The sequence below is a fragment of the Lygodium microphyllum genome, chromosome 11 (assembly GCF_053477565.2).
Source record: "Lygodium microphyllum isolate KBCC chromosome 11, Lygodium_microphyllum_v1.1.10, whole genome shotgun sequence".
Lineage (NCBI taxonomy): Eukaryota > Viridiplantae > Streptophyta > Polypodiopsida > Schizaeales > Lygodiaceae > Lygodium > Lygodium microphyllum.
In genome coordinates this window covers 6,044,295-6,066,806 of record NC_141145.1, presented here as the reverse complement: position 1 = coordinate 6,066,806, position 22,512 = coordinate 6,044,295, and the positions used below count along the sequence as shown (strand labels likewise).

The 22,512-nt window shown below is 40.2% G+C and overlaps 2 pseudogenes; one reads left to right on the top strand and one right to left on the bottom strand.

Annotated features, from left to right (window-relative positions):
- Positions 1–1,980: 1,980 nt before the first annotated feature.
- Positions 1,981–9,868, bottom strand: LOC148028501 (protein ENHANCER OF LHP1 1-like; annotated as a pseudogene).
- A 204-nt stretch (positions 9,869–10,072) lies between these two features.
- The window catches only part of LOC148028500 (uncharacterized), an 85,465-nt pseudogene continuing 73,025 nt past the window's right edge, over positions 10,073–22,512 (top strand).

The window sequence follows — 22,512 nt, the reverse complement described above, 5'->3', positions numbered from 1 at the left end:
GAGATATATTTGTGAGTAAAGAGTCTCTTTATCCCATGAGACTCAAGAAGTCATTGAACTCATTAAAGAGATAATTTCCTTTTCCATCTGACCTCAAGTACTAACTTTCAAGTATGTTTTTATTTCAATAGCAGCCTTGAAAGTTTTAAAGCGCTCAAATGCATTGCTCTTTTTCTTCATGAAATATATCTATAGCTTTCTTGAACAATAATCAATAAACATGATAAAGTATTTTCTACCACCAAGAGATATATTCTATGTAGGCCCCGAAATATGTGTGTTCACAATATCAAGTATACTTCTACCCATATCTCTATCATGCAAAAAATATTATCTTGCTTGCTTACCAAACTGACATGCTTTATACACTTTATGAAATTTTCTAACTCTGAAAACAAGAAACCTTGTAATCAGCCCTTTAAAATACATTAATTTTAATATTTACACATTTGTATATCTAATATATTTGTGCTATATTTTAATGTTTGCAATCACTCATTTGCCTTTAGTTTACATAACATCATTCATAGTAGGAATTCTAGCATCTAAAGTGAACATGTGATGAACTCTAGTTTCTTTTGTAATCAATCTACACTTATCATTAAAGTCTTCTACAAAATAACCTTTTGCATTAAATCGAACCTGCAACCATTGCTCTCAGGGGGATCACCGTATAGAAGCCCTCTATATCATGTGCATTCAAAGGATAGTTTAAAAGCCCCTTTTAAAAAATTTAAACCATTTATATACACCCCTTGTGTGAATTTTGGAGGCAATAGTTATATCCCTTCTATAAATCTAAAATTCAAAGAGAGTGCATTTTCATGGCCCCTTCTATATAATTCAAATTAAAGCATGATGATGCAATACTTTAGCCATGGAATTTTCACTATGATCTAAGATGGATATTCCCTTCCTCCAATAGAACCTGTATGTGATAATGACTGACTAAGAGCAAAAACCTTTGGGATGGGATGGATTGTAAGAAGCTGGGAAGAATAGGGATTTAGTGTGTAAATAATATTGATGCCATGTCACATTGACATTGTTATAAAAGGAGAGGACAAGTAAAATTTTTCTCATCTCTAACACGTTAATACAATAATGTCCTTCTCCTCTTCACCTTGCTCTCAGCTTCAATGGCTTCTTTCTCTTTCATGTCTTTCTCTCTCCTATTCTAGTATTTCTCTCTCCTCGTCACTCTTTCTCTCACTTTTCCACTTCACTCTCTTCTGTAGTCTTATCTCTCCTCTTTTTCTCTCTGCAGTTCACTTCCAAGCTTGCTATACTAATCATCAACTTCATTCTTAGCATCCAAAGCTATATGTACTCCAAGACAGAAGCCTCACAAAACCCATGTGTCTGCAACCCTTATGTAAACTATGGCTTACAATAAAATGTTAGAAATTTGTACCTTCTAGCATGTCATGATGCTCTTCACCTTTAAGCTATACTATAGTATCCTGCAGAGCATCTTCATGTGTTTTCTTTACAGTTAAAAATCTTTCCAAGTTGTGCATCTCCTTGTGTATTCTTGCTGACTCTTTCCCAACCTATCACACATATACCAACCAGAGTGTTTGAGAAAGCACAATGAAATCATGTGTAGTCATATGTATATAGTGAAACTTGCAAGGTGCATGTCTCACCTTGAACATAAAACATTAACATACACTGTGTAGCTCACTACGAACTTATTCAAGTTCTGCATCCAATTTCTCCTCTTTTGATACACTGTCTAGATTATATGTCTCCTTCTTAAGCAAAGAAGAATTCTATTGAGAAAAGAAAAGCTTGTAAATTCTAGCAAAGTGCCTGACCAAACACTGTACCAGTACATATTGGCATAAGAAAGCATAACCATGCACAAAGTTTAATTATAGCTTTAAAAACGGGAAAGCAGAGTGATAACAAGCTTGCAATTCAGTTGCACACCTTTTTAATACTGGAAGATTCAACTAGAGATGTGAAGCAATTAGTTCAATAATATTCCTCCCACTGATTCAGGTACTTTTCCAGCTTTTCTTGAAGAATATTGAACATTGCATCAAAGCCCTTTAAGATAGCACAAATAAGTATCAAGAAAGACATGCACAAGGAATAGAAAGAGGCTCAATAGTGTCTCTATGCACATATATATGCTTTCTCATTATCCAATCTACTAGACAACTTTCTCATTGCCTAAAAGAGCTTAGGTTTAAAATCTAGAAACGATCAGTTTTGGAATGGATCCAATAATCAGCACCTTGGAATCATATGAGCTAAGAAAACCAGTGTCGCTAAAACCCAGCCAAGTAAGGTGAGAGCAAAGACTCAAGGAAAATGGCCCTTCCAACACTTTTCTTCATTGTTCTGCCACATTGAATATCGTGAATTGCATCACGTGAAATGAATACACAATCAAAGAAAAAGAATCATGCAATTTCATCACAAACCAAGACAACAATTATTTGCAGTATTACGACTATGCTTGACATAAGGTGCATCTACCTGCTGGTCACAAGACAAGGGAGAGCTTGCATGTAGAATAATAGGGAGAAGCTCCTTCTCACCTGCCATGGTGACCACTGGTCCTACCAAAGATAGCAAGGAAGTCTACAACATACAAATGACAATAGTGAATAACAATCAAGCCAAGTCACAAGTAGCTTTATTCAAGATCATATTCATACTTCAGACTTTGAAAATGAGGTAGCACCTACAAACCACCTTCAAAAAATAGTCGGAGGTGGTTGAGACTAGTTGAGACAGCTACCCATCCACATCCAAGAGCTAATGCCTTGCCTCCTCCTCTGTTGCAAGCCGCATTGATCACTGAATCATTACCAAGAAAACTTATCATTCCATCATTCATTTATGAGAAGCACAGTAGAAATACTGCACAAAAAGTTAATTGAAATGGAATGGGTGGACCTCACTATTGTTTGCCCAGCTACTTAAAGGCAGATAAAGGATGGTACTTGGATTCTTTTTCCCATTCCTATGAGATGCAAAAATGCAGCCACTATCATTCATAGCAGCCATTTTGAAGCCAAAATAGTCTATCATTGAGGACATAGGAACCCCTTTCCATGCATCATGAAACTCCACCTACAAATCCCCAAGAAAAATCAATGGTGCAATAGAGCCTGGTTTGACTATTGTAATCAATGATCATCACGCATCTGATTATGAGAACATTGCAAGGGAGAAAACACCTCTATGTGTGACAGCTCTTCATTCTAACAGCTGGTGATGCTGCCTATGAGATTGAAAAAAATAAAATGGGGCTTGCCTGAACTAGGCATAGTAGAGCAAGGCTGAAAAGGAGTTTGTAATGCATGCACTAGGTGTCCACCTATAGTGACTCCAAATGAGAAGCTTATGTTTTTATTCTAGAGCAGAGCCTCAACTTTAATAGAATGACGGTTGGAGCCTGTCATGACCTTTGTTCATTTCCTTCTTTCTTAAATCAGGATGTGAAGGAGAATTGGGTCTTCTATCAGGTGAAGATCCACCTTCTTCCTCACTATGAAGCTACTCTCCATCCTCCCCATCATCACTGAAGTGTAGCATCACTTCTCTATCAATAACTAAAGGAAAACTAGCATCACTACCAGGTAGGGTCATGTGAGATGGAACAACAAGTTCCCAAATACCAAATTTTCCATTCAAGTCACCAATGGCTAAAGCATTTCCTTTCGGTCTCCACACTAAGCTGCAGATTTGAGATTCAAACTTCTGGTAGTATATGTCTTGCATGTTATCCACATCCCATATGATGACTTGATTGTCACCTCATGCAGTTGCAAGGTATTTGCCATTTGGTGACCAGGCTAATCAGCCAACTGAAGCTGAATGCCCACCTTTGAGGCTAAAGACCTTTTCACCTGTATCCCAATCATACATAATCACATCCATGCCATTTTTTGTGCCAAGAACTACCAAGACATCTCCCTTTCGATGCCAAGAAATTTCATTCCTCCTAGGGTGCAGCATGGTACAGTGTGTGGATTTTCTTGATAGATGAGAGGCACCAGCACATGATAGAGCCATCACTACTAGTAGAGCTAATGCCAAAAACTCATTGTTGGGGTCAAGTGTAAGGCTAATGATAGGTGCATTGTGGCCTTTAAGGACTCTCATAATAGAGCTGTCAATGGTACTGATAATCTTGATGCCATCATCCTCTTCTCTTGCTACAAGCAAAGAGCTTATGGAATTGAAGAAAATGGCATGGATGGGAAAAGTAAAGTGAGTAAGTGCTTTGGAACTCTCCATATGAGAAAAACAAAGAGGAAGGCTATGAGAAACACTCACTGTGCAACTCGATCTCTGCAATGGACAAGGGCTATCCTGAGTTAAACAAATTGATTCGCATAATAAAAATTAATGTGATCCTATATCTAAGGCTCTGAGCCATGAACTCATGCCATGGTAAAATTCATGCAATCATGTATTAGTTTAAAGGTGTGAAGAGACACAAGGATAAAATTGTGACTGCTAGAGAAGATCTCATGCCATGTAGTGTCTCTGAATAAATCTATATGTTGTAAATAGAAATCTTCACAGAGAAGCATTTAGCTCCACAAAACAAGAACTTGAATGAAATGTTGCAATGTTTGATTGCATTTAGAGAGTAAAGAGTGAGACTACGAGTGTTGGGAAACATCTGGTGCAACATTGTGTCCACAAAAGAACTTTGCATAGATTTCCAGAAAATAAACATTTTGTGCACATGATAGAGCCATCACTACTAGCAGAGCTAATGCCAAAAACTCATTGTTGGGGTCAAGTGCAAGGCTAATGATAGGTGCATTGCGGCCTTTAAGGACTCTCACAATAGAGCTGTCACTGGTACTGATAATCTTGATGCCATCATCCTCTTCTCCTACTACAAGCAAAGAGCCTATGGAACTGAAGGAAATGGCATGGATGGGCAAAGTAAAGTGAGTAAGTTCTTTGGAACTCTCCATATGAGAAAAACAAAGAGGAAGGCTATGAGAAACATTCACTCTGCAGCTCCATTTTTGCAATGGACAAGGGCTATCCTGAGTTAAACAAATTGGTTAACATAATAAAAATTAATGTGATCCTGTGTCTAAGGCTCTGAGCCATGAACTCATGCCATGGTAAAATTCATGCAATCCTATATTAGTTTGAAGGTGTGAAGAGACAAAAGCATAAAATTGTGACTGCTAGAGAAGATCTCATGCCATGTAGTGTCTCTGAATAAATCTATATGTTGTAAATAGAAATCTTGACAGAGAAGCATTTAGTTCCAAAAAACAAGACAAGACACTTTAGATGTTTTGCATCTTGTGCAGAAGTGTTTCTGGAAGACAAATATGTAGGAGAATGGCTGAGAATTGATCAATATCTCAGTACATTAACAAAGAGAGATGAATGGTCAGATGAGGAGTTTAAGAAGATCAAGAGGAAAGCCTATGGATTTTTCTTAAAAGATGGATACTTATGGAAACATGCTAAAAAGAAACAGGGTATGCCATTGTGAGTTTTGGGTGACAGAGCTTCACAAGTAAAAGTAATGCAAGAATTTCATGAAAGTTTGTGGGCTAGTCATTGAGGTGTTTGGGGTACTTTTATAATGATCAAAGAAAGATATTGGTGGCAGGGTATGTATAAGGATGTTGCTCACTTTGTGGAAACATGTACGACATGTCAAATGTATTCAATTGTGAGACATCAAGATGGATTGCAACCCACATATCCATTGTCTCTTCATTTTAAGTGGGTGGTGGATTTGGTCACAATGCCTACAAGTCTTTGACAAATGAGGTATCTTGTGCTTGCTCGTGAAGACTTGACTAATCAAGTGGAAGGGAGAGCTCTACGTACTAAGATGGCAAATGCCATATGTACTTTTCTCTTAGAAGAGATCTTTTGTCGATAAGGCTGTGTGGGAAAAATTACAGCAGATAAGGGTGAGTTGGATGCAGATGAAGCTCATGATTTCTTTGCACGGTTGGGGATAAAGATTGCTTTAACTTCAACCTATAACCGTGAAGGAAATGGCAAAAGTGAAAGAGGTCATCCACCTATTGTGAAGGCATTGGCAAAAGCATGTGGAGAGAAGATAAAAGAGTGGCCATGATTGCTCCCTTATACTTTGTGGGTTGACAGAACAACTCATAGTACTGTTACAAGATATATGCCTGTAGAATTGATGTATGGTCAAAAACCTATCATGTCGATAGAAGAGATGACTGTCACATGGAGTCTGTTAGCTTGGGAGGAGGAGTTGAATTGAGAGGAGTTGTTGGCCTTACGCATTAGACAGTTGGAAAGAAAGTCAGAAAACATAGAGGTAGCAACTACAAAGTTAAGGGTAGCAAGGATACAGAACAAGAAATGGTTTGACAAAAGACATAGACTCAGACCAAGAACCATACAAGATGGGGATTGAGTATTGATTTATGATAGCAGGTTAGATAACCAGCATAGTGCCATGAGTAAAGTTTCCAAGAGATGGTTTGGACCCTATGTGGTAAGACAAGTGTTTGATAATGCTACTTATGCATTAAATGAGCTCGATGGGACAACCATAAAACTTTTGGTAGCAGGGAAAAGAATCAAGTTATTCAAAAGGCGGAAATCTACTGCTTATGAGTTGCCAAAATTGGAAGAAAATAGTGGCCATGATACAGGGGCTAGCTAGGAAGATATGGAAGATGAAGAAGTAAAGGATATGGTTGTAGAGGATGAGGAGCTGGACTCAGAATCCAGTGACAACTAGGATTTTAGCACATACCAAAGGATATGCAGGTTCAGAGGGGGTGGATGTCGTGATGTTATGAGGACATAGTGTGAAAATGTATGGAATGCATCATCATCCGACTTCTCTATTGATCTAGAGAGTCAATGTGATCTGAGCCATTAGTACTAGTGCGAGTTGCATGGATTATCTAAAAATACTAGATTTTTGGATAATTTAAGTCTATTTTTGATATTATTTATTGTAAAAATCTGAAAAAGTTAGAAAAAGTTTCTAGATTAGGATGGCATGCAAAAAGCTAGTTGCTTTTTCAGTCAGTTAGAGAATTTTCACAAGAAGGACAGATTGACGAAATCGCGCGTGTCACGATCGCTGTAAACAGGCTGAAATTTGCAGATTGAACTGAAAGAAAGAGTGATCTGGGAGATCCATGATCAAGTGTCCTCGGGTTTTACCCCCCTTTCAGAGCCAACGGAGCCATCAGATTTGGGTTCTGTGTAGTAGAGAAAGAGCTGATTTTTCTGATCCACGTTTTAGGTCTACGAAGGAGCTCCAAGAGAACTAATGCTTGGAGATTGGTTCTGAGTAGAGCAAAGATTCGAGGTTCTTTCAATACATATTGTTTCAATTCATTGTGATTTTTTTTTTCGTGTTTACCACTTGGGTATTCTCTATATTCTCTTCCATCTCCTATCTCTACTTACTTCTACTTCTGATCCTCGGTGGATTTGACCTTTTGAAAAAAACCCCTCCGACACCGTTCTAACTTATCCCATTCCCAAATAATGCATACAATTTGCACAGGAGTGAGCCCGACACTCTTTTACAAGGATTCGGGAGTGCCTTCACATTTAATAGCGCACTTTTACTCTTTTCTTTTCTCGAGGCAACACTGAGGCCTTCTAGAGAGGTCCTCATTCAAATTTTCAAGGTTTGACCTCCATCAGGGGTTCCTTTTCCTTCCTTTTTCATGTGCCCTTTCGATTATCTCCTTCTTCCATTTTTTCTGCTCCTCTGCTCCATTTTTTGATCCTATGTGCTATGATAAACATTACCCCCTCCTAGCTCAGTGCTAGTCCCATGGCAATGGGGTGGGGAGCAGTAGGGTAGTTTGTGTTGTTGCTAAGTGGAACTGGTGGGTAGATGACCACAATCAAAAGGTGCTGTTGTGAATGAGAGGTGATGAAGTTTGATTAATAATGACTAGAGAGATTCTGGCGTGCTTTGATCTTCATGAAGATGCTCAGCATTTGTCACACAGTTGTAGCTCCCCTTCTGCGACAGCTATCAAAATCGGGGCTCTGTAATCATTTGGAGAATATGAGGTTCCAAGATCTATGCCAATGGTGGGTCCATCACTGAGTTTTTCATCTGCTTGATTTGGTTGAGTCATGGTAGCCATCAGCAGGCACATGGTCGGCCACATCAAGCATGTTGGTCCATTTAACTGTCGGAGTATGCAAAAGCTCCTGAAGCTACTATCATGGTGTCTTGTTCGACTTATAGAAAAATTCCTATTCATTAGTAGATGTCGTGGATGATCTTCCTTAGCTCGGTCGCTAGCCATTGAGTCATGATCATAGCCTGTAAGAGAAAGTTGTGCACTCCCTAAGGGGTGTGTCTGTCTCACGGTATGGTGTAAGTGCATGTGTAGTGGAACTGGGAGATGGGTCTAACCTTGGGTAGGCCCTTGGTAATGTCACACACTTAAGGACCCAGTTCGTGTGTTGTTGGAGGTGCAGTGCAGAACTTAGGGTGACAGGTCTGGAAGTCCTGCCCTTGATGTGCCCTAAGCGTGAAGTGGGGGGAGAGGGTAGGGGTGAACCCTAGGTGTAGTGAGCAAAGTGAGCCCTCGTGCTTTTTTTTTTGGGAGAATTGCATACAAAGAAGGCATTCTGGCTAGTGCCTATCACCTTCAACTGGAGTACGGGGTGGTCGCAAGCATTGGGATAGGAATGCACGACTTTGTAGATATTCTTTAATAGCAGCCCGGGCCTTCAGAGGTGTGGATGACAAGAAGGGATGATTGCACATCATGAAGCGGATAACATTCATATTCTCTAAGATTTCTAGGCAAAAGAAGGGAAGCAAGGTTGCCCTCATCATTAATCTAGTCATGGCCCTACTATCTATCCTTAGATTGATGTCAAAAAAGAGGGGAGGGAGGTGGGCTTCCTCGACTATACGTCTCTGCATCAATAGGAATTTGATAAGCCTAAGATTTAACACACCATGTGCATGATGGGTAAGTTTGATTGGAAAACTCTGCATAGTACCGCACTAAGAGAGATGGAAGGGACGCATGCATCTAGACTGTATCCTGAAGGCCTAGATGAAAAGTCTTGCATTTCCAAATGTGTCAACTAAACTTGGTTAGAGGGAGATGAGTAAAGAACTGGAAGAATAAAAGAACCCTGGTTGGGTTGCAAATAAGGCATGTCAGTTGCCTTGGTTGACTCGTTCATTACATGTGGTTAGGAAGGCTAGATCCGGACAAGAAGAAAAATCCACAAGGAAGCGGTTGATAGATGGGAGGAGATCCTCTATTCTAAAAACTAGGCATTCCTTGGGATTCCGAGCATTTGCGTTATATATTATAGGAAAGTCAAAATCCCCATGAATGGTTCTGTCATAATCAATTCCATGCCTACGGGGGTAGGGCATGTAGATGGGGTCGTTGTGTTCTTTAGGAAGTGAGCTACAGAAGGTAGCTCAGCTGTCAAAATTGGCATCCCAAATCCTCCTCCGCCACTTCAGCTGTGCCTCGTAGCCTTGGATAGTTCTGGGAACCCTGTTTACCTTGTCCTTCCAGTAATCTGCAAGCTCTTGCCTCCACCTGGTTATTATGGGACTCCTTTCCTCTATCCACCTATTTGCAAAATCATTGCCCAGGTCCTTGATCTTGACTTGAATGCCTAGAGGGAACACACGGTTGAGAGAGTGTGGATAAGCAAATGAAAGCTCAAATGGTCTCGTCTAGAACTCCCAGTCATGCCATATGACCAATTCCTTAGGCCGATCGATAGGGTTGGGATCTCCTCGTAATGGCACCTGCTCTTCAGGGAATTGTTTGGGCAATGACCGTGCTCTGCGTTGGGCTTCCTCTGCCAGTTCCTGCCTTCTTCTTCTAGCTGCCACAATGCGCTCGGACATGTGGGTATCTTCGGGCTCTTCAGGCAAGAGGTCTAGTAGAGGCAAACTGGGCATTCTTTGTTGTTCTTCTTCAGCATCTTGCTCCAAGTTCGGACCCTCTTCGACATTTTGCTCGGCCACTGCTGGGGCCACTTGTGGTGGTGGTGTTGATTGCTCCTGTTCTTTGAACCCAAGTTCCTTAAGCTCAACAGTGGAGAGGTGAGCATGGCGCAGGTAGTGAAATTGCTGCTCTTTCGTGATTCATGTGCCTATTGGAAGCTCCCGTTCTTGAAGGCCATACCTTAGCGCTCGGGTAGTCAGTTCTAGCTTCCTTCATACCTTCTCCATTGAATCATTGCCCTCTGTTTGGGTGACATGTAGTACTGTGCTGAGAAAGGCTTGCCTTTGTGCGTTGGTGCATACATCGGCAACTTCTACCCTGGATTTGGCAAGCACTCTCTTGCACTCAACCACCACCAAGCGTTTTGTTAATTGCCTAACCCTTTCAAAATTGTTATTTTCCCACTCATTGGCTCTCTCTTCCATCTTCTTTCTTTCCTCTTCCAAGTCACTTGCCAAGGTGGTTACCACCTGTTGCTGTTCATTTGTTAAGACCCAGAGTTGGTTCCACTCCCTGGATTTCCGAGCCATCTGTTCTTCAATGATTTCTTTTGCTTGATTTGCAATGCTGAATCTCTGTTCTACCTCAGCAATTAGTTCTAACTTTTCTTGCGCTAGTTGCTCGTGGCTTTGGATCTCTACAAGGTGCAATCTTCTTTGTGTGAAGGCCATGGCCATGAGGGCCTCTGTGTCTCCCTTGGCAATCTCCAATGCACCTTGCAGTCGTTGTGCCTCATGTTGCAACCTTTGTGCTTCTGTTGTGAGGATTGTCGGCCTTTCCTGTGCTAGGAACTCTATCTCTCTCTCCAGTCTGTCTTGTTCCTCGAGTTCATACCATAGCTGAAAAGCTATGGGGGTTTGATAAGATTTGGGTTTTTGAGATGATTTAGTTGAAGAAGAAAACCTCAAGCTTTTTCTTTTACTTAGCATACATGAATGGAATGAAAGACTTTGTCTTGATTACATCAAATGCATATGTGGATAATAAGCTAATACATTTAGGGATTATCTCAGATTTAATCCAAATGCATACTCCAAATGCAAGCTCAAACAGTTTCTATTTCATGAACATTAATGGACAACAACTCCAAGATACAAGTATTTTGATGGTAGACTCTAGTACATCCAAGACATAGATAAAAAACTCATGACATGCATTGACAAAGCATAAAATTTACTTCAGCCCTGCTTTAAAACAGTAATTCTAGCCCATAATCAAGCTCCAAAAGTGCACATAATCCCAAGAATAAGCTTCTCTAATCATTCACATATGAAGCCTTGATGTTAAGAGGTCAATTCCTTCTCTTACAACCGCATAGATCACTTGTTTTCTCATCAAAATGGACAAGAACAGTGGGATGCCCTGTTTATGACTAGTTTTTTCAATCCAAAATAGCCCATACACCTTCAAAATGCTCCCCTTTGCTTGCCCCCAAAGTCACTCAAGTACTTGGGTAGAAGACGGGCTTCATTGGACCATGAATATGGTAAAAGAATGAAAGAAGATGTACATAAGAGTAGGGTGAATACTTTGCCTCAGGTTTTTCCCTTTTATGGAATGTCATACCATTCATTTTCGTCATACCAAATGGACGGGCAAGAAGAACTCTCACCTTCTTTGTTTGTATCTCCTTCTTTAGCTTCAGTTTGCCCTGAGTTTGCATGCTTTGGAGCATGCACCATAGCCCACAGTTCATCCTCCATCAGCCACATGTATGCATGCCTGATTTTTGTGTCGAAAAATGTGGGTTGCATTCCCTTCAGCTCCCACACTTCAGTTTGACCATTTAGGTCACTTATAAGTCATATAAGTCCATTATTCCAGGTCCCATACAAACCTAGTGGACTTTTGGCACTTCTCTTGATTTCCAGGAAAATTTTCCTCTTGAACCAATGTGACTTAGCCTGTAGACTGTCAATTACCTCCACTTGATCAAGTTGTGGGTTCCCATAGACTTAATTTTTGTCAATATATATTGTATAACTGAAAATTGTATGATAGCTACAAAAGAACTTATGAAATTAAGTGATATCTAAGTCGGATGTTGGGTAACAATGACTAAATTATGTATGAAAGTTCCTCATGTGAATCCTAATGAAGTTCTTCTGAAAACATAAGAACTCTATGATTTATATCATAAACAGAAAACTCTTTGACAGCATGACTACGTCCTGCCCTTGCAAGTCAGCGGTCGGCAGTATGCTCCCCTTTTCCCTCCACCCAATGCTTTAATTCTTGCCATAAGGGAGGGTGTTGCCGAAGCAAATCTCTTAGGCTCACGGTTACTGGAGTGGTTACTAAAGTGGTGAGGAGGTTGCTAGGCGATTGCTTCCTCCTTGGTTTGCACTCTTTGGCCATATGTCATGATTAGCTTGCTGATATGCTTCCTCCTGGTCTTGCCTTCTATGGCATCTCACGTGGTGTGGGTACGTTCCCCGATTGAGGTCGCGATGGTGAAATGAGTATACTCACACTAGAGAGGTCTTCCATTTGGTCTTCTAGTATGGGATCCACATCTTTAAGGTGTTCCCGGGCATCCTTGACCCACTCCTTGACTTTGGCTGTAGCCTCGAGTTGTTATCTGGGGTGGGGTATTCCCCTACCTTGGCACTTCCCAGTTTTGTTGTCTTAGGGACTGAAGTGTTTGCCTTTGCATCAGTAACCCTCTTTCTTGTCACTAGAGTTGTGGCTTCCTCAGTCTTAAGGGTAATCTTTGCGTCTATTATCTTTCTCCTTCTCCTCTGCCTTTTCTTTTCCAACGAGGCTACATCCAGGTTACTTAGCCCAAGCAATGAGAAGCATGTTTGTTTTGTCTATGCTTGCGTCATGACATGCAGTGGGATGGGCGTATCCTCACTGCCAAAGGTCTCCACACCGAGTAGCCCCAAGGGTACGGAGGGCACGTTGGCAAAACTAGTTGATGGCTTCCGTCTAGGACAGTCAGGAAATAGGTGTGTGATTCCACACTCGGTGCATCGGAGGTCAACTTTATCCTTGTTTTCCTGTTCCCTTTTCGGGCAGCATGATGAAATATGGCCTGGATGACCGCATGTCCATCATGAGATTGGATCTTGACTTGGTCCTCCAAAGCCTCTGCCTCTTCTTCTACCTAGCGCCATTACCGGTATTGGTCAATAGTCTATCAGGACTGGATTTCCTTCCTCATCATAGGAGATGTATGGGTTCACATAGGTTTCCTCTTCACTAGATTCTTCCACATAGTGAACAAGAGAGTCAATCGATGGTTGGGTTACATAGGGCCCTAGTGGTATGGGTATGCTTGTTGGGTTCATCTCTAGCCTAGGAATGGCCAGTCTTTTGTCATTTGGTGTTGGAAGTGCCAGTTGGGCTTCCCTGCCAAAGAGGTTAGGTGGCTTGTTGCCTAAGTATGGAGGGTTGTATTGCTACGCATATGGAAATCTCCTTGGCAATCTACAATGCAATGGGTCATGAGTGAACCTACCATAGTTTGAGCACAGCCTAGATCTAGGATCTTGGCACTCGGCTGGGAGGTGGTTTCCACCACAGTGTATACACTGCACATGCGACCGCACAAGCTTCCTCATCTGTTCTTGCAATCATGCAAGCTCCATTCTTACCTCAACCAGCTCCTGGCCTTGGTCAACACCTTTTCCCTCATCCCATATGCTAGAGTTCTCTCTCTCTCCTAAAGCTGTTGTCCACTCTGGAGCTCTCTGACTTGTACTGTCCCTATTGGTGTTCCTCATGCTTCACTCCCTAAGCTGATCTTCCACCCTTATTTCCTCTTCAAAGACTCTAGCTAACACGTCTTGGTGTAGAGTGGAGTTACTAGCCAAAGCCTTGTAGAGATCCTCGCTTCAAATTCCATTTATAAACACAATAGACACAGCCTTCTCATTAGGTTGCTCATTGGCAGGGATCCTCTTGAAGAGGCCATGCACATGAGTGATGTAGTCTCTTACATCTTCCTTTTCCCTCTGGCAGACATTCATCAACCGGAGGATGAGATTGTCAGAGTACCCTGCCTTAAAGAATCTCTTAATAAATTAGTCTTTAAGACGGGCAAAGTTCGTGCGCTCAGCTGCATCTAGACTAGTGTACCAAATTCTCCCCTTATCACCTAAACACATCCCGAAAGCTTGAGAGCGTTGTGCAAGGTTCCTGAGACCGTTTGCTTTGCAAACTTGTTCAAATTGCTCCACAAAGCTATATGGGTCATTGCTAGGTTCATACTTGTCTAGCTGCTTTGCTACAATAGGGATACTAGATTGCCCCTTTGCCCCTTGCGTACCCCCAATCCCGAGAGTAATGTTGTGGCTAAGGCTATTGTGCTTTGCTCAGTAGATGTATTGTCTATGAGTCGCATGGCTACAAGTTCACTCAATGATAAGTCAGCCTCTGCTGCTCGCTCTCTCTTTGCATTTGGTCCTGCTTTGGTTGCACCAGCTAGGGCTAGCACATGGGCCTCGTACATGTCTACATCTTGTTGGCGTTTCCTAGCCTTTTGCTCCTATTTTGGTTGCACCAGGGCTAGGCCTCATACATGTCTACATCTTGTTGGTGTTTCCTAGCCTTTTGCTTGTGGTTATAGGCAATTATACTCTCTCTAGAACCTTTCTAATCGCCTTTCTCTCCTCTTCTAGATTTGCTACCACTTCTTCTATTGGCTTGCCCTGAACTACTGTCCTAGTCACTCAAGTCATACTCATTGACTAACTCCTGCACTAGGACTAGGAATTCCCCCAAGTCCAGTCGGTCCTTTCCTTGTCTGCCTCGTGATCCTGACATTGCTCCCACTTCTAGCTCCACAAGGTCATTGATCAATTTGAGTAGCTCTGGTATCGCGCCTATTTATTAAGGCGTTGGATAATTATTTATTATTTTGTATGTGCATGGGCGCACGATTATGATATTTGTATTTGGACATTGTATTGGGTATGCCTGGCTCTTTGGGCGCCCGCCCATTAGATTTATTTCTATTTGGCACTAAAGCAAACTCAAAAGCCAAAAGCGTGCTATTTTGTAATTTGGGCTATTATTTGAGCTTGAAGATGATTAATACATAAAATATATGCTTTATGGAGTGCTCACACAAGGCATGGGGGGAGATTGCACCCAATTGGTCTCTTATTCATGTCGTGCATGCTTTCTACCTTGAGTTTTGTGCAAAAAGTAGAGTTATTTTGTTCTTGGAGGCCTTCCAACGCTCACTACACAAGCATACAGCATCTGATCTGTGCACCAGTGGTATCAGAGCGAGTTGAGATCAAGAGCTTCCAATCGCTACCCATCTTGTGCGAAGGCGGAGCTCCTGGAACGATTGAGCTCTACAGTTAGTTTCATCGCAAACGGTCGATACGGGTGGATTCCTGGCGGTCAAGAACCTCTGTCTCTATAGCCTCTGATCGCGAAGGACCAGCCTCAGGAAGCGGAGGACCACGTCAATATCTTCCTATTCAAGTCATTTTTTCTCAAACAAAACAGAGATAAGCTTCATCTTTAATCTTCAAAGTTTAAGCTAAAGCTTAAAACTAAGCTTTTAAAAAGCCTAGTGATTCAAATTGTTTAATCGGCGTCAGCGGCATCATCCCGTGATTTTTGGCAGAAAAATCGCCCCCCCTAAAATTTGTCGTTAAGTTGCAGACTAGTAAAAGCTTGAGTCCCATAAGCTTTACAAAGGCTCAATCACTTAAATCCTGCAAGTTTTATCACTCTGCAAGTCAGGAAGGTCAATCAAGTTTTCAGAAGTCAAAACTGACTTATTCCAAAAACTCCCATAAGGACTGTTCCTGTGCAGAAGCACAAAACTGCAAAGTTGTTCCCTAGAAGACTCTGTTCGTATACGCAGACTTGCTGAACCAGTTTCAGCACATGTAGAAGGTCATACACAAATTATACAAAGACTTCAAATCCCACAACCCCAAAATTCAAATACCATGAAAGCCAAACAAAAATCTATAAGCCTTGTATACCCGACTTTGAGCTACGCTCATCCCGCTAATTGGATTTTGAGAGTGTGAGGTCTTTTGGATTTTTACAGGATAACGAAACAAAATATGGACGATTTAATGGCTGAAGGCGATCTTCCTAAACCTATGATGGAACAAAAATTGGATTTAATTATGATGCAGCTTGATGAAGAACAAAGAGCCCAACAAGCTTTGCAAGTTCATTTGGCCAATTTGCAATAATCGACTACTGACAAAGATGGACCACAACCCAAAGATCTTATCTGATGAACCATCGATGTGACTCTCGAAGCTCAATCCATCTGCAAGGAAACAAAGATAAGTAAAAGAAATTTCAAATTCCGTACTTTCAATGGAACTCGAGATGGAAAGACTGTTCTTGCATTCATCAGTCAGTTTGATGATTATTTTCATGAAGAGACATATGCTGAAAAAGACAAAATTAAATGTGTCACTAATCATTTAGTGGATCGAGCATCTCTTTGGTGGACCGTGGTTTGTAAGAGCATAGATTGTCCCACTACCTAGGAGAGTTTCAAAAAGAAGTTTATGTAGAATTACCTTCCTCCACAATTCCATGAAAAAGCCATAAAGCAATGTGATCTTCTTTAGCAAAGAGATCGTGAGCCTATTTCCCAGTACACCGAACGTTTTTGGAATGCCCTACTGCAACTTAGAATGCTTGAAGACGTACTTGAAGCGACTCACAAGCGCAAGTTTATGTCTAGATTACTTGGGCATTTCTATGCTGAAGTCAATATGTTCAAGCCTGCAACCCTTGAAGATGCAATTTCTTTAGCTCATGACACTGAAGACAAGATTCGAGGAAGAGACAAATGTCCACAACAATTTCAAGCAAATGGTAACTATGGTTCTAAGCAAATCAATTCAAATTTTAGATGATTCAATCAAAGTCGATTTCCTTCATCATCTTTCTGTAAGTCTTGGACAAAACCACTTGCTTTGCCATCAAATATCAATCAAAACCCTAAGCCATCTTCACAGCCAAATCCTAATATTCCTAGACTTCCTGCCATTGCCAACAATGTATCTAAAGCCAAACCTATAGTGTGTTACAAATACCATCAACCTAGACATCTAGTAGCCAATTGCCAATCGAAGAAGCCTCCTGTCCATATCAATTATCTTGGAGCAATGAAAGATGAAGAACATGAGGAAATGCCTGACTTTACGGAAGATGAGGATGACATTGCTACTCCTTCAGATACTTTACCAGGTATGCCAACTCCACATTCTTTGTTGACAATGAAATGTTTAGTGCATGGAAAAGAAAAGATTATTTTGCATGATGATGGTAGTACACATGATTTTATTTCTGCAAAATTAGTGAAAGAATTGAAATTACAAACTGTTCCTACGCATTATCACATTAAAGCATCATTCTTAGGCACAAGGTATAATGGAACACAAGAGGTGCATGACTTAGAAATTAAAATTGGAGAATACACTAAACGAAGGAATTTCCTAGTTGTACCTTTACAGTCTAGTGATATTATCCTAGGTATGCCTTGGCGTCATCAGCATAATCCTGACATAGATTATTCCACGCATTCAATTAAAATTCATTTTCAAGGAAAACACATTACATTGTATGGTATGCATGCATCTAATAATTTTCCACTTGCTTACTCATACTCAAGCTAAACGTGCATTACGTAAAAGTAGTAAATCTTATCTAATTTGGGTGAATGAACTTCAAGCTAAAGAAAAACATATGCACCCTAGGCATAAAGAATTCCTTGCACAATTTAAAGATTGTTTTGTTGAATATTTACCACCTGGACTACCTCCTTCACGTCCTGAAGACCACAAAATAGACACAACCACCATGTAAAGCACCATATAGGCATAACCAGACTGAATAGAAAGAAATTCAAAATCAAGTTGAGGATATTATTAAATAGAGGATTAATTAGACCTAGTAGTTCTCCATTTGGCGCACTTGTTTTGTTGGTAAAAAAGAAGAATAATACTTATCGCATGTGCATAGATTATCGTGCCCTAAATAAGGTTACTGTAAATAATAGATATCCAATTCCTAGGGTAGATGATCTTATGGATAAACTACAAGGTTCTGCCATATTTAGTAAGATAGATCTTAAATCTGGCTATCATAAAGTGAGATTGGATAAATCTGATATATTCAAAACTGCATTTAGAACACAATTTGGACATTATGAATTTCTAGTGATGCCTTTTGGATTGACTAATGCACCTGCTACATTTAGCCGAATGATGAATCACATATTTTTGAAATATCAGCATTGTGTTATAGTATTCTTTGATGATATCTTGGTATTCAGTAAAAATGAGAAAGAGCATTATGAACATCTGTCTTTGGTTTTCAAGTTGTTGAAAGATAATCAGTTGTATGCTAATCCAGAAAAGAGTGAGTTCTTTCAAAGAGAAATTGAATATCTAGGTCATATTGTATCATCAGAAGGTATTAAGGTTGTCCCTAAGAAGATAGAAGCAATATTAAACTGGCCTATACCCAAAAATGTGCATTTTCTAGGTCTTGCTAGTTTTTATAGGAAGTTTGTGCGAAATTTTTCATTACTTGCTTTGCTTTTGACTAAATTTTTAAAGAAAGGTATTGTTTATCATTGGTCTGATAATCAACAAAAATCTTTTGATTTATTGAAACATGCATTAACCCATGCTCCTGTATTACAACTACCTGATTTCAACAGACCATTCTTTTTAGTAGTTACTGATGCTAGCGGATCTGGAATAGGAGCCGTACTTATGCAAGATAATCATCCCATAGCCTATTCTAGCTATAAACTAAAACCATCCGAACTTAAATATTCTACTTATGATAAAGAATTATTAGTTGTTGTACAAGATTTAAGGCAATGGAAACATTACTTAATGGGTTCTGAGTTTATGATTAAAACTGACCAACAAAGTATTAGACATCTTCTTAGTCAACCCCAAATATTTGACCGACATATCAAATGGGCAGCTTTCATTCAGAGTTTTCATCCCCTTATATAGTATCAACCAGGTAAAGAAAATGTAGTAGCTGATGCTTTAAGTAGAAGATTGACCATTCATAATATCTGTGTCATACCATTTGATTCTCTAACCCCTATGAAAGATACTTATCATCAGGACATTGCTTTTCAATCTGATTGGAATAAATTAGTTGGAAATAACTGGATTCCTATTGATTCAGTGTCTTACAATGATGGATTCATGTTTTATGAAAAGATATTATGTATTACAGTTCCATTTAGATCTTTTGTTTTGAATGAAATTCATTGTCCTCCATATCAAGGTCATAGAGTTATCATATCTGCTTTGCGTACATTGACTGAAAATTTTTATTGGCCACATATGGACACTGATGTATCTAACTTTGTTTCTAAATGTTTGGTTTGTCAAAGAGTTAAGAGACATCATGGTAAACAGTATGGTTTACTTATGCCTTTATCTATTCCATCACGACCATGGAAACAGATTTCTATGGATTTTATTACTGGTTTACCTAATACTAAAGCTAACCATGATATGATTTGGACTGTTGTAGATAGGTTTAGTAAATAAGGATATTTCATTCCATGCAAGAAAACTTTAACAGCATCTCAGGCAGCACAATTGTTTTTGAAAACTGTTTTCACTAATCATGGATTACCAAAAGTTATTATTTCTGATCGTGATTCTAGATTCTGTAATAATTTTTGGATTACTTTGTTTGCTAACCTAGGACACACAGCTACAAAGAAAGCACCATTTGAAGTGATTTATGGTTATAGATTGTCTACACCTGTTGCATCTTTATCAAATAGAATTCAGAATGCTGATGATATTGCTAACATGCAGGCTACTATTTTTTATGAAGTTAAAGACATGATTGCCAAAGCCCAGCAATCATATACAAAATAAGCCAATAAGAAAAGACAGGCCATGAATTTCAAAGTTGATGACTATGTTTGGTTAAGAATAGAAAAACATAGATTACAATGTGTAGATAAATGCCCAGTTGTGAAATTAGCACCTAGATTCTATGGACCATTTAAAATCATTCACAAAATCAATGACAATGCATTTAAGTTAGAACTACCACCACATTGAAAAATTCACAACACCTTTCACATTAGTTTATTATGGCCCTTTAGAGGCCAATTACCTGTATACCCTGTTTATGAAAACCCACCTTTATTAGATGAAGAGACTGAAATCCTTGAGCCTAAAGCTATCATAGATATTGACTTTATGAACACTAGAACTGGCCGTAGATATTCTAGATATTTGGTCAAGTTTAAAAACCATCCTGTTGAAGAGGCCCAATGGATGCATGCTAGAGACTTAGATGCTTTCCCCACTCTGTTAGCTCCACATTGAGCTAATAGCAATTGAGGATAATTGCTATCCCACCCCCGGGGTATGATGCCATGAGACATATTTCACGGTGGATTTTGTGTCATGGTGGATTCCGTGAGGTTTAACAGTGGATTCCATAAACTTTGTTGACCGCCAAGGCTCATACACAAAGTGGATTCTTTGTGCGAGAAGTCGATGGGAACGCCTATCCTTTTCGGGCGTTTTATTAATTTAGTGTGTACATGGGTGATTCCATAACGGGTGATTCCAAAAAATACCTATTAAATTAATAAACGTTTATGAGTTTAGAGTGCAAACTCGTGATAAATTAAGGTTAGGATTGATTTCTAACCAATTGATTTATTTATGTAGCTGAAGACTGCTAGGTATTCACTTTTGTCGGTTTAATTGTATTATTTTACTAACGATTGTGAATGCTTCAGTTGTGATGTGTAGAGATAGCAATAGTGGTAGAGGAAAGCATTGGAGGATAGCGTGTATTCGAGTTATCACTTATATTTTGATGGGCGCATACCTTAGGCATGGCACCTATATTTTGTCACGCCTATTTATTAAGGCATTGGATATTTATTTATTATTTTGTATGCGCATGGGCGCACGATTATGATATTTGTATTTGGACATTGTATTGGGTATGCCTGACTCTTTGGGCGCCCGCCCATTAGCTTTATTTCTATTTGGCACTAAAGCAAACTCAAAAGCCAAAAGCGTCTTATTTTGTAATTTGGGCTATTATTTGAGCTTGAAGATGATTAATACATAAAATATATGCTTTGTGGAGTGCTCACACAAGGCATGGGGGGAGATTGCACCCAATTGGTCTCTTATTCATGTTGTGTATGCTTTCTACCTTGAGTTTTGTGCAAAAAGTAGAGTTCTTTTGTTCTTGGGGACCTTCCGATGCTCACTACACAAGCATACAGCATCCGATCTATGCACAAATTGGTCACTGAAAGTCAAGTCAAATTCTAAATTTGTTCTACTTAGTGTCTAGCTATTCGGGGTGAATCCTCGGTTATCATGTCTAGCCTCTAGCTTCTAAGGGCTAAACTAGGTTTCCTTGGGGATCAGAGATATGAACAGGGTGGCCATGACTGTAGGGCAGGTTTGAAAACCCTCTATTTAAAGTTCTGGTGAAGTGGTCCAATTCTGGGAGTCGGACGAGTTGGTATTCTGGGAATCGGACAAGCTAGTCCGAGCTTCACGCTAGGAATAGTGGTCTGATTTGAATTTTGGACAGGGTGGTCAAATTTTACTTTGGTCCGATTTCCCTAGTCGGACATGGGAGGTCCAACTATTGTGATGGGTCGAGTGGTCCAAATCCAGGACTACAACATGTAGTCCGATTTTGGCACTGGGTCCGATTATAGCAGTCAAACGAGGGTGGTCTGATTTTTGAAGTGGTCCGATTTTCGGAGTCAGATGGTCCGACTCTAGAAATCGGGTGGTCCTATTCTGGGGGTCGGACAGGTTGGTTTGATGGCGTAGACGACGGTCCGCAGATTGCGCGTGAGGCTTCAAGGTCAATGCCTACTCTCTAGAATCATCTTGTGCCTTCCACATAGGTGCAAAACAATGCATGGAACTGCCAGGCCCACCTCGAATCAATGTGGTGCTCGAATCGATCAGTGCTTCAACGATCTCCCCGCAATTCTCTCTCTCTCTCTCTCTCTCTCTCTCTCCCTTGCTCTCCAGCTCACTCTCTTCCCACAAGGTAGAATGTCAAATGTGGTCTTTCCTAGTTCCTTGGGCCTCTTATTTCCCCATCCTAGTCTGCTACAACCTCAGAAGTTAATCCCTCACAATCTTTTAGCCAAAAATCTGAATCTGTGCCCCTATTTTCCTGTTTTCCTATCCTAATCTTAGCCTAATGCAACAAAAATCAAAACTAGAGATGGGAATGGATGGTCCTACTCTAATACTCAACAACAAATTAAAATACTTACTTGCTCCAAGGATCAAAACCTCCTAAATCTCCTAACTATCTCAAGCACCGGTTCGGGCTGTAAACCCTACTTCTATGCTCGATTCGATGCATGCGGCACTCAAGGGTCGATTCCGTTGGTCCCGGCAATGGAACCAAAATAGAGGGGAGCTACGGAGCTCTACCCTGAGACCTACAGACTGCTTATTATTGATCAAGCGTTTCAAGCGGAGCGGCCATGGTTACCTCTCACATAGCCAACGCACAATGCCTACCTTACAAGTGTAGTGAGCTTACC